This window comes from Mustela erminea, chromosome 12 (assembly GCF_009829155.1).
Source record: "Mustela erminea isolate mMusErm1 chromosome 12, mMusErm1.Pri, whole genome shotgun sequence".
Lineage (NCBI taxonomy): Eukaryota > Metazoa > Chordata > Mammalia > Carnivora > Mustelidae > Mustela > Mustela erminea.
The window spans coordinates 81,484,907-81,498,049 of NC_045625.1; the positions used below are offsets into that span (position 1 = coordinate 81,484,907).

Here is a 13,143-nt window from a genome sequence, read left to right on the forward strand (position 1 = left end):
CTTTAAATATATATGTTTAGATTTATGTGCATGTTTATGCACACTACATAATCCGTATCTGTGGTGGGTTTACTTAAATTACCTCTTAAGTACTCATGCATTCTATGCTGTATTTAGTGTGCCCACAATGAACTGTGAAAAGGTAACACTGTGAAAACAGCAGTGCTCCCCAAATCACTAAGTAGCTTGTGTGTAAATGTAGCAGAGGTAGAAAAGTCATCTACCATGTCTCCTCACAATATTTTAATTTGTTTCCACAAAGCAAACATTGAGGAGGATTCGTGGCAAGCTTAGACTTTAGGGGTAATTGTTTGTCTCATCAGGGCAACTTGGATCTAATTGATCCAACTTTCAAAGCCTGCAGTTCTAAATAACAAACGATTCTCTTTGGCTGGATAAGTTTCCAGACGCTCAGTGTGCTGTGATTCAGCCTGTCTGAATGGTTGCCCCCTGGTCTTTTCTCTGTATCTGTCTGGGGGGCGGGGGGTGGTTTCCTTGCCAGAACCACGTTCCTTCCAGAACTGGAATGTTCGCCCTGTCAGATCACACCTTCTCTCTCTTACACATGTTACCATCCCAACGCTTAGGAGCTACTCCTGTTTTGTCTTTTTCACAGGGGTATCTAGAATAGTACCTTTTGGTCTAGGCCTGAAGTCCAGCTTGTATTAGGAAACTGTCTTCTATCCTAGAATCCCCAGCTGTCTTTGGAAAGAGAAAACAGGATTATCCCAAGCTAGATGTCTTGGGGGGTGGGGGGGAGGAATAGAAGAGACTAGAAAATCGATCCAGAAATTGGCAGAGATCAAGTGTAACAAAGCACTCTAACCAACAGGTAGTAGGTTTTGTAGTACTGAAATTGAATCGTATTACAGTAGTAGATAGAAAAGGCCAATGTTATTTTATGAGTGATATCTCCTTAGATTTTGACTTCTTATACACCGTCAGATTGAGAATGAGAACCTCAGTGGGAGTGACCTGAAAGACACAGGATGGGGGCAGGACAGACAAAGAGCAAATTCCGGGTCAGATTCAGGGTTCCAATGAGGCAAAACCTGTCCAGACCAGGAAGCCTGTCATGGGGTCGGGCACCGGTGGCAGCTGGGCCGGTTAGTCAGTGGTGAGGAGGAGAACTAGGTACATGGTTGTGTAAGTTATACACCCAGCTTGGGGGTGCTGGGGGCAGGGACAAACCTGCCAAGTTCTGTCTGCCAAGCTCCGTGCCTTACAGGCTGCCCGAGAAAGGGGTGCTGTTTTCCTAACTGGTCATCTTAGAGGGAACATCTTTTTATAATTTATCTTCCTGGTGGGGGGGTGGGGGTACCTTTCTGGTAAAGCTCCCAGAGGTGCTCTCCATGTGAGTAGCCTACGGGAGGACCCGGAGAGGCTCCCTTACAGTGACCTGGCCACAATGAGGTGCAAAGCCCAGAAACATGGCGTCAAAGAGCAGACCAAGGCGGGTCAGGATGTCAGGGATGCTGGAAGAGCCGGGACCCCCTGCACACGCCTCATGCCATTCAGAGAGACCATGGACCCTTGCTAGCTTACCAAGGCAGGTATCAGCACATAGAAACATTGACAAGTGGGGACCCAGTCAAGGGTCTAGGGTAAAAAGTAGGGGAGAAGCATGCACAGCTGCAAAGCTGAGGCACAAGGTCAGAGAGGCAGGCCAGAGACTCTCAAACTGCTCCAAGTCCACCAGTAGGATTAGGTCTGAAGTAAGGGGTGAGCCCCCCGAGTGGGTTAGGTGATGGGAGCTGGAATGAGGGTGGGGGCAGGGGAGCCACATGGTCATTGGATGTATCGTAATTTATAAGCATAACTTTCCTCCCTGCTTTGAGATACTTACTTGAGGATTTGCAGAAACCCATAGGTTCCCATTGAATAAAAATAATTACATGGGAGGCAGCGGTAAAAGACCCCAGAGGAGGTCTCTGAGGTCAGAGGAGGTAGAAAGGCTCAGGGTCGCAGATTGCCCACAAACTATAGTGAGAGACGCCGGGAGTTAGCTTTCACACCAGTTCTGTCCCTGAGCTGAATCTGAGAGGGTCATCACCTCGTGCCAGGTGCCTGTCTCTGATTTGTCACTAAATGTCCCCTGCTGAATACCCTCAGCGTGTTTCTCATTCAAGTGCCTTTCCTCCTCATCACTTGGGGGTGACCTGCCTACCACAGTGGCCTTTCAACAAGTCTGTTTCTGACTTAAGTGACATAAGCTTCTGAAGGATATTTTCCTTAAATATTAAGTGAGTCTTGCTCGGGAGAACTTTCAACCCTCTCTCATCTAAATGACCCTCGTTGATGATAATGTGTCGCAAACACCAGTCCCTTCCATCTGTCTCGGCACCCCGAGCCTCCATTATCTCTTCTCTTCCCCGCCCTCCACTCATTCCTGGTGTCAGCGGTCCCTTCTGAAGTATTGTCACCGGTTCCTGAAGGTCTTTGTTTTTAAAGGAGAACCCTTTGGTTGGACATGAGCAGTGACCTGCTTTGGAACACTTTTCCACCGGCCACTTGCTAAACTTCAAATTTCATGTGCACAGCCTTTTAGGATCCAGATAGTTCTTGAACTCCCGTTACAGACCGGTCACGGCTGAGGTCTGGGAAAGCAGCTGTCGACAGTTCATTGAGTTTAACTGCAGAGGGGTTGAGTAATAGGTTAAATAAGGAAACAAATAAATACGTGATGTCTGGTGGTAAAAAGAACTGTTAAGAAAAAGAGAGCAGAGGAAGGTATAGGACCGGACCTGCGCGGGCGGGTTTGCACGCACCCGCACCTGTGCATTGAGAGGCTGCTGTAAGGTAGACAGGAAGGGCCTCTGTGAGGAGGTGACATGGAAGCAGAGACCTGAATGAAGTCAGGGAGCCCACTGCGGGGAGAACATTCTGGAAGGGAGCGAAAGTAGGGACGAAAGCCCTGGGTGTTCCAGAAAGAGCAAGGCATTTGTAGAGAGCTAGGGTTTATTCTAACGGAATTGTGATCTGGCACATTCCAGGATCTCCTTTCCGGTTTAGAACCTCACTCTGCTGCAGTGTGCAGAGACCAGACTGAGGTGGGAGCAAGCTGTCCAGCAGGGAGATGTTTTGGGAGGAATAATGCGGGTGGGAATGAGCGCACTTCGAAATAGAACTTTAGTAAGAGGGGAAGTAAAATGTGGTCGGATTCAAATATTGCATAGATATCTTCTTAACTGGGCTTTTTAAAAAAAATATAAAATATATATAAAATAAAATTTACCATTTGAACCATTTTTGAGTATACAGTTCAGTGACAGGAAGTACATACACATTGTTGTGTGACGGTCACCACTGCCCATTCCAGAACACTTTCCTCACTCCACACCGAAATTCTATGCCCATTAACACTACCTCCCCTTTCCTCCCTCCCTGCAGCCTCTGGGAACCACTCTTCTACTTTGTATCTTTGTGAATCATTGGATCATTGGATGTATCGTAATTTATAAGCATAACTTTCCATGATCATTGGATGTATCGTATTCTATTCTAGATGCCTCATATGAATCATACATCCTAAGATATATCATGCAGGTAGAACTCCGGAGGACTTGCTAATGAATTGGGCATCCATGGTAAGGAGTAGACACACCAAGTAAAAGCTGCGAGGCCATTCTTCGCAACACTGGTAGATTCTTAAAAAGGGGCAGGGGGAGCTGGGGAGAGCTCCAAACAAGTAAGCTTTTGCAGGGGAAAAAAGGCAGGGGGGCGGGGGAATCTCTGGGGGAACCAGGACAAAGGTCATGAGATTCAGTGCACGAATAAAGAACTCGGCAGGAGGGAAGACAGAGCATATGGGCACAGACATGGGTAGGACATTTTCTGCTGGGATGATCAGGTGCTTCTCTGTAGTTAGTTTCTTTATGAATAAAAGAATACAGGAGGTCATCAGCAAACATCAGTGTGGAAGGAAGGGAGGGAGAGAGATTAGGGAGCGCAAGGCACTACAGTTAATGTAGAGACAGGGAGAATGTTGGGACCAGGGAAGTGTAGCTTTCCCCCACAGCATCCTGGCCCCATCGGGTATTTTGGTTGTGAATTTTGAAAGCCAGGGATCGCTAGGGTGTGTGTTTTCTTTGCAGCCGTGTTCAGCTCAAGCAATAGAACAGACATAGAATTGGGTTAAGCACCTGCTGGGATTTTGCCTGGCAAGTAAAAGGGAGAGAGAAGCAAGGGAGTGAGGCTGTTTGACTCTGTAATCCTATATACCTGTATCCCAGAAGTGTCATCTGTGTCTGTGGATGAAAGCAACGGTGCAGTTGACATTCATAAGAACATAAAGTCATTCATCTCAAAGATCAGACTGCAGTGCAGGGAAGTGAGTTGGGATTATCAAAGGTGACCCACACCTTTCATTAATATTGCCAAGCACCATATACTAAGTTTGAACTATTTAAATTTTAAAAATGGTAGATAATAAAAAATTCCTTATATTAAAATATTTTATTGCTATTCACATATTCACGTAAATTGAGGCAACTTAACACATTGCTGGGAACACAGCAGCTACTCAGGAAATATGTATTAGCTGAAAGACTACCAAGGGGCTGTTCTAGAAAGTAGCACATAAGCAGCCTCATGGGACTTTAAAACCCTAAGTATATCTTGTGTATCCATTTTTATTGTTAAAGCATTTCACATACAAAAAAGTTGGAGAAGATTATAATAACCCACCATGACTGGCACCCAACCTCCACATTTACCAGCCCATGGCCAAGCTTAGAATCTCTCTATACGTACCAACCTATATCCTCCTCTGGATAATTTTGAAGGAAATCCAGACAGCATATAATTTTATCCATAAATATACCAGTACCAAAGCATTTCTCTTAGACTCTGTTTCTGGATCTGTGAACCCTGGTTAAAGGAGTTGACATAGGAGTCAGCATATGAAAGGATTCTAGCACGTGGCTGTCCAGAAACACCGGTTCGCTTCCTGCCTTCTTGGTGGTACAGTGGTCCCCCACTGCCAGGGAACCATGTCCTGTGTTGATATAGCCTGGATGACATGGGTTCCAACCTGAGACCAGACCCTCTCATTTGAAACCTACAAGAGTCAAGAGAATTCATCACAATGTATGTGTGTGTGTGTGTGTGTGTGTGTGTGTGTGTATGTGTGTGTGTATTTTCTCTTCTCTTCTTTTGTTTAGTTTTGATTTGTTTTGTTTTTTTAACCACAAATCAGACCTGGCTCTCCTTGTTGAAGAGGAACCATGTATGTCTATAGTTAATGGAAAGATCCAAAGAGAAAAAAATGAGGGCTCAAATTTATGTTCTGGAACATATCATCAAGCCTCTGTTAACATGATTTGTTGAAGAGTAATTGATTTAAAATCTTAACCATTGCAGCAATAACCAGAAAACCCTTTTTTCTTTTTCTATATTGTAGAAAGTGTATTCTACACTGTAGTTGTTCCTTCTGCCCGAATAAGCAGAGTGTGATGGAGAAAATGTAACCTTTCTTTAGAGATTCAAGCCATCCAAGTGTCTTAGAGAAGTCATTGGTAACTCTCAGTTAGGGCCATTGAATAGTGTATTTGGTAGCGGTGTCAGATTTCGGGCTAAACATGAATCATCCCACAATATATCTTACACTTTAAATTTTCTTCTCGTAAGTTATCATTTTATTCAAAAAGGGGATTGAAGGAAGACAAGAGAAATCTAGTTATCTTTGGGCTCTATTTGATTAAAATGTTACTCTTTTGTTATTTGAATTTTGTTTTAGGATTGCCCAAATGCAAAATTTTATTCAGATTGCATATCTAATTATATTGTGAACATCCACTTAGGCTGTAGGAAATTTCATTATGAAGCTAGAAATTTCTAACTTTGTCATGTCCATGCTCTGAAGTGAAATCTATGTCAGACTAAATCCAGTCTAAGGGATTATGTGCCCGTGACAGTCATCATAGATACATTTACTTTGTGATATTAATTAATGGGGGTGTCTGGGTGGATTTAGGTTTCCATAACCAATACTTTTGCTACTGTTGGGGTTTTCCTGAGAGAGAATTTGTTTCTCCACATTTTCTCTGCCCCAGAGTACTGACTGACATTTGAGCATAGCCTCGTCTGATGAGGACACCAGGAGTACTTTCTCTAAAGCAGCCGCTTAAAATGGGCTTGGTATTTCTGAGTAAACAAAGTGGCAGAAACGATGGCAGAATTCATAAAGCATAATCACATTCGATATTTGAAGATATTGCTATTTAGAATTCTGTAGGAAAAATACGTTTTATTATGCAGTCCCTAAGCCAACACACCTATTTATATATGATTGTATGCTTACTCACCCAAACTAACAAAAATAATAAGAAGAATAATGTCTTCCAACAGTACAGGACATCATCCCTAATAAATTATGCCTTATTGTGGAAACAAATATATCCCTTTCCGCCGAGTTATAGGATGAGCCATAGAACCTTCTAAGGCCCAAAGTGAGTCAATACTGGTAAAGTCCTATTGGCTCCAAAGGATTTTATTTTAAAAAGCTCATCTCTATGACACGACACACATCAGTTTAAAGCAGATTGTTCTCATGAAATTTCCATAATCGGAAATAAGTAATCACGGCTGCATCATTGATGTCCTCCTTCCTTTACCACCATTTGGGTGATAATTCTTAAACATGGCTTACAACTAGGGTGACCCGGCCTCCCCAGGAGGCATTTAAAAATATCAGGAGGCCTCCAGGTTGACACGATTTCTGGTGCTCCAGAATGACATGAGAGAAGAGGCAGGGATGTTGATATTCTGCCTTGGGCAGAACAGTTTCACGTGAAGACCTGGGTGCCCCCAAGGCCAATCACATCCTTTAGGAAACACTACTGCAGATATGTTTCCATGAGTTTTCTTTTTGTTTGTTTGGTTGTTTTTGTTATTTTTGCTGTTTTCCAAATCTTCCCAATAGCCCACACCTGACGTGTCAAGACCACACCATGATACTCTATTCTAGTCTAAAGACACACAGACAAGGCAGCAATAGTGAGCTAGCAGTGAGGTTTAAAATATTTAACCACCGGTGAGGACAGTGGTTTCTGAATCCAACAGCATGCGCTGGATGTCCGCCCTGGCCTGCCCTTCCGATCCTAATGTCCTTGCCATTGGGAAGTTCTTCCTTCTGTCTGACTTCATTGGCCCTGAATCCCTTCTATCCAGGGTGAGGACCAAAGCCATTGTCTAAGCCCAAGCTCCGGGCATACTCGAAAACTATAAATGGACTTGAGTTTACCTTTCTGCCCTATTGGCTATTAGGAAGCTGTTACTCATTTGAAGAGACACACTGACTTGCTTAACCGGCAGAACCGGCAGAACCAAGACTCTCGAAGTAGATCAGTATTTCCAGCTCAGCGGCACCCACTCTGAGTACCACGGCTTTACATTTCAGGCTCAGTGACTCCAGAAATGTGCTTCATCCCAGGAGCTCTCCTGTCAGAGTCCCTGAGACTCAGAGAAAGCCCACAGCCCACGGTTATTAGCTGGTGTGGGGGCAGACACAGAGAGGGGGTTGCTTTACCCAGAGGCTCCTGGAAAAGCCTACTCAGTAGAATGCATTGCAATGAGGAATGCATTAATAAATCAAGGCTCTAGTAGAATAAGGAGTTTTGAAATTGAAGACAAAGAGAACTCTAATTTTTAATCTATAAATTACTGAGAATCTAGGGGGAAGTAAGGGAGCAGGGCAGTAATATAAATCTCGAGGGAATGAATAAATCAATGGTATAAAACTCCATGAAGCAGAGCTTTTTAAAAATTCACATTTCATTTCTGGCATATATTTCTCACTTCCCTGGACTATAGACTCCTTATATGTATTTTTTTTATTGTTAAATTATGAAACCACATTAAGCAGGAGATTTAACATAGATTGTCAAAAGAGTACTATTGACTTCCTCAATTGATTACCAACTTCTCGGATACCCAAACTAACGATGTTAGGCATAGCAAGTGCTCAATAAAGAGTCACGGTTGGGCATGAAAGAAGTTTTAGTGATTTGGTTCAGTCCTATTATTATAAGAAATGGGTGGATATACAACTTCAAAACAATTCTAAAAATATTTTAGTAATGGCAGCATCATTGAAGTAAGCATATAGTTTTCCAGGAGGCTATTTTAAAGGATTGTAGACATTTATATATAAATAAATAGTATATCCTAAATACGATACATATTACTTATTTTATTCTTATTATGATTGTTAAGTCAGTCTCATTTCTTTGTATTTCTACCAAATACAGAGAGGTTAAGCCTGAAGTGGTAAACAATACAACAGAGAGGGAGACGGGCTTATAGCCAAGGAAAGCTGTAATGTACGAGTGACTTAAAAGGTTGTTTTTTTCTTTTTTTTTTTTTTGAGAGTTTTCCATTTTGGAGTAGGTTAGCTATCCATACAGTAAGAGGTTAGAGTTGGTAGACCATTGGGTCCCTTGCCCACAGCTGGCATTGCAAACCTAGCATGACTTTTCCCACCGAGCCTTGATTCAGCTCATAACCATTTTGCATTCATTAAGACACGGGTTCTGCTGCTGTAACAAGGACTCAAAACGCTGGATGCCTAAAAGAGACGGGATTTTTTCCCTTATTTTCATGTGATTCTGAACAGGAGTCCAGATTTAATGTAGTGGCCTCATGGAGTTGAGAACTCAGATTCCTTTTCTTTTCCTCTCCAGTCTGTCTTCACGGTCCATGGGAGCTCTCCATATCTTCTACTTTCAAGGCAGAAAGAGTCAGGAAAAAGGAGCAAGGGAACATCACACCCTTTCCCTTTAAAGTCACCATGAGGAAGTCATACAAACCATTTTGGCTTCCATCCCGCATGGCACTGTTTGGTCCCACGTTCACACCTAGCTAAAAGGAGGTGTGAAAATGTAGTCTTTATCCTAGTCAAATACATCTCAAGCTAAAATCCCATCACTTTGAAGGAAGGGAAAAATAGATCCTGAGGTATAGCCAGTAGTTTTTGCCATCTCTTTTCAGATTAGCGTTCCAGATTGTTGTTAAGGAATGGCTGGAGTTGTCACATAAGATAAACGTTATCTGCCACTCACAGAGGAGATATGCCTGTTACGGTTCCAATATGTTCACTGGGGAGCCTTGTCCATAAACAGTTCCTGTGGCGCAGGCTTCCTACCCCGCTCTTTCTCTCTCTACTTGTGAGTCTCTCCGTGATCGGTAGTTGCAGAGTCTTGCCCTGGATCTGGAAATTGCAATTTCTGCTTGCAGCTGGATGGAGACAAGATTGTCTAAAATTATATAGCTTATCTTGGACCATTCTGATTTCATTAACTTCTTAAGTTAACTATCTCAGGTAGAGCCCCTACGCCTCAGAGTAACTGCAGACACTGTGCTATGCATAACGCACGTATAACCCATAATGGGTCCTTAATGGAGGCACAAATTTTGTTACACATCATTTAGTAACATTTTAAATCCCAAAGTATTAAAAATAAATCAGAAAGATTCCATGTTTCCATGACGCTGTACTCTTGATACAAACGTTTCAAAGATAAATCCCGGAAAGTAATTCTCATGTGACTGACACTTGGCTGTCACCTCGGTGGTAGGGAGGAGAGTGATTGGTCAGCCCCTCAAAGCCATAGGTTGCACTAGGACTTCAGCCCTGTTGAGAGAAAAGGACAAAGGAGCTGTCTTAGGGAATAAGAATACCCCCTCTGCACCGTCCAATCTGTTGCAGAAACATTTGAGGAGACCTGATGAGCAGATGGGTTTCTCAGGGACTGAAAACCTTCTTATACCAATTATCCTATATGATCTTCCTACATTTTAATAACCCCTAAGTGATAACTAATAACATCTAAAGGGCCCTTAAAATGTTTTGAAATTCAGTAAATACAGAATTGAGACTCTTTGGGACACTGACAGTTACAACAAGATTAATTCGTGAAGCTTCTTATAATAAATAGTGAATTGGGTCACCTTGTTTTAGAGACCAAGATATGCATATTCCTTGTTCATCCAACCATAGTTTTTCTTTTGAGTTTAGCTTGTGTTATTCAATAAAACCCTAGAGGTAGAGCTGTAGACAGTTGGAATTACCTTCTAGCTTCCTAACTGAATGGAGGCAGGAGGATCTAATGCCTTACAGATTGGATGAAACCGCAGGCAGGTGCTTTGAAAACAAACCTCACCTTTCCTCTTCAGATACTCCATATGTGGAACTGTTACTTTCCTTGGTTTCTGCCTACCGTGGTATCTTCTCACTTCTTCTTTTAGTACTACCAAACTCAGAGCTGTCGTGACTCATCCATTCACACGAGCCAAGCTGCTGTAGAAAACAAATTCAGTGCTTAGAAGGGCTGTGAGAAAATACTAGTTCAAAAAAAAAAAAAAAAATGGCGAAGGAAAGCAAATAGTTGCAACCATGACAGAGGGCTCATTTCCATAATACACAAAGGACACCCACAAATCCAAAGGAAAATTCTATAAAAATGGGCAAAATATATCAACAGGAAGATCACAGGGAAGAACGTACAGATTTCCTCGCTCGAAATTAAAGAAATGAGAATTAAGACAGGGAAATGTATTCAGCCTATTCACTGGCAAAAAACAAAGTTTACGATTATCTACTGTCAAGAAGTGTATATAGAAATAGGCATTATTTGTGTGTGCCAATGTGGGGAATCTCATTTGGCTACCTCTATTAAATTTTAAATGTGCATACCCCTTAGCCATATATTTTTACTTCTACAAATTTATTCTATTCATATTTCTTATAGTATTTTTGACCCAAAGATTCGTGAGTAAGTGACTAATTAAATTTTATGTAAACATATAGCGAAATACTTTGAAGTTATGAATAATGCACTAACTCTCTTTGGGTTCGTATGGAGAGATCTCCAAGGGTATTTTTTTCCTAAGTTTAAAAAAAAAAAAACTGTTGTGAAACAGTACAACTGTGTGTTTATGATTACATGTATGTTTATAAAATTTTTTACAATATATGTACGTACTTATAAAGTATCTGAAAGGACACAGGTGAATAATTATCAATCATAGCTTGTTGCGGTGCCTGGGTGGCTCAGTGGGTTAAAGCCTCTGCCTTCAGCTCAGGTCATGATCTCAGGGTCCTGGGATCGAGCCCCGCATCGGGCTCTCTGCTCAGCAGGGAGCCTGCTTTCCCCTCTCTCTCTGCCTGCCTCTCTGCCTACTTGTGATCTCTGTCTGTCCAATAAATAAATAAAATCTAAAAAAAAAAAAAAAATCATAGCTTCTAGGGAGTGAAACCTGAGGTAGTGGAGGTAAGATGAGAACGGATGTGTTCCTTGTAGAGCTTTTAAGTACTTCTCAATGTTTTTATAATGAGCAACTACAGCTTCTGTAGTGCAAGGAAGGAAAGAAGGAAAGGGAAGGGACTAGGGCGAGCGGAGGAGGGAGAGAAGGAAGGAGGAAGGCGACCTTCGGAAGCAGCCCGCCTGTCCATGCAATGTATGGGCTCAGAACCTTCCTCCCTCAAGCGTATATATATCATTCTTGACCTCTGGGTAAGGAGCCAACCTCTGCTCCCCAAGTTTTCTCTTGCTTACTCAACCGGCCGGCGATCCCGTGCTTCATCCGAGAGCATAGAGTCAAGTCAGGAAACCTAAGAGAAGAGGCTGGTGAAGGACACATACAAAATAATATGTCCAGTCATATATAAAGGATGTGTATAAAAATTATGTGACTGGGTTGCCTGGGTGGCTCATGTTTGTTAAGCATCTGCCATCAGCTCGGGTCATGGTCTTGGGGTCCTGGCATCCAGCCCCCTCCTGGGCTCTCTGCTCCGCAGGGAGCCTGCTTCTCCCTCTTCCTCTGCCCCCCCCCTGCTTGTGCGTTCTCTTATCTCTCGCTCTCTCTCAAATAGACAATTTGCTTTTTAATTATGAGACCAATGTAACAGATTTGATGCTTCCATTTGACAGTAGCTGAAATCAGAAGCAAAATTATCTTCCCTGTTGGGACTTAGTGAATGACAAAACAACCTAAATTTATTCCCAGGCCTCAGCCGTAGCCAGACATCCTAGTATAATGGGGCTCCTGAAAACGTCCCACTTTTATATCTCTACTGTGAGTCTAGTTCAGCAGAGCTGGAATTGTTCATTTTCCCTTCATTATGCTCCTGGCCACCCCAAAGTTCCACTCCCCTCTCCCAGGGTCCTCCTCCCTGAGATGGAGCTGGGTCACCCGGTAGCTCACTCCATAGCTGTTTGGTGTTAAAGATCGTGGTGCTCACGAGGAAGAGTGGCTTCTGCTGTATTCTTTATTCCACCATCCCTTTAAGATGCTTCCTTTGGAGCCAAAACATGGACTTAAAGTTCTTCAGCTCTTCAAAATGTAGCAAAATGGAAACGTCAGATGTCTGTCATTTATAATAAATAGCGATCGCTCTGTTCCATTTCCCCTTGGCGGTGCTCCTGTGGCTCTACCAGTATTGGCTTGTGCGCCTGCGCCTGTGACATACAGAGCACCGCAGGACTCGCAAGACAAATAAGGCATAGTTGTGCACTTGGAGAATTAGGGTTTTACAAACCGGTGAACAATAACCAGTGTTCAGTGCTATTCTAAGCACTTTGCAGGACGTAATGATTTACCCCTAACGACAACCCTAGGAAGTGAGTACCATTGATTATCCCCACTGACCAAAAAGAAAACTGAGGTCAAGTGACTGCCCTGACATCAGACTGGTCATCAGAGGCAGAGCCAAGAAGTCCGCCTGCATCGGAGCCACCACCACGGGGCTGTTTCCGCTCGGGACACAAAGATCTGCATTTTCATGAGCAGCAAGTGTTACGTGCCCTTTAAGGACATGAACTAGGACAGGAGTTCAGAGGAAGAGTATTTCTCGGTGGAATGTTCAAGGGCCTATGCGGCAGAGGTATTTTCAGTAAGATTTTGAGGGGTGGGATGTGAGCGATGGTTTGCAACCATGTGGGTGAAAGCTTTGGACATCCAGAAATGGAGTGCCTGGCCTGCGGTGGAACTGAAATTGTTCTACTCTCATTAACTTGTTTAGCCTATCTGGTTGCATTATTTTAGCTGCAAATCTAAACAAGGTCTGTTTAGACTTTGTTTAAACAGCCTAGTGGTTAGTTTTTTAGGGAAGACAAATAACAAGATCATAAGGAAAAGATACAT

The 13,143-nt window shown here is 42.9% G+C and overlaps 1 protein-coding gene across 19 annotated transcripts in view; it reads left to right on the top strand.

Annotated features, from left to right (window-relative positions):
• Positions 1-13,143, top strand: part of TRPM3 (transient receptor potential cation channel subfamily M member 3) — a 785,382-nt gene that overhangs the window by 564,449 nt on the left and 207,790 nt on the right. The gene's annotated exons all lie outside the window — the stretch shown is intronic.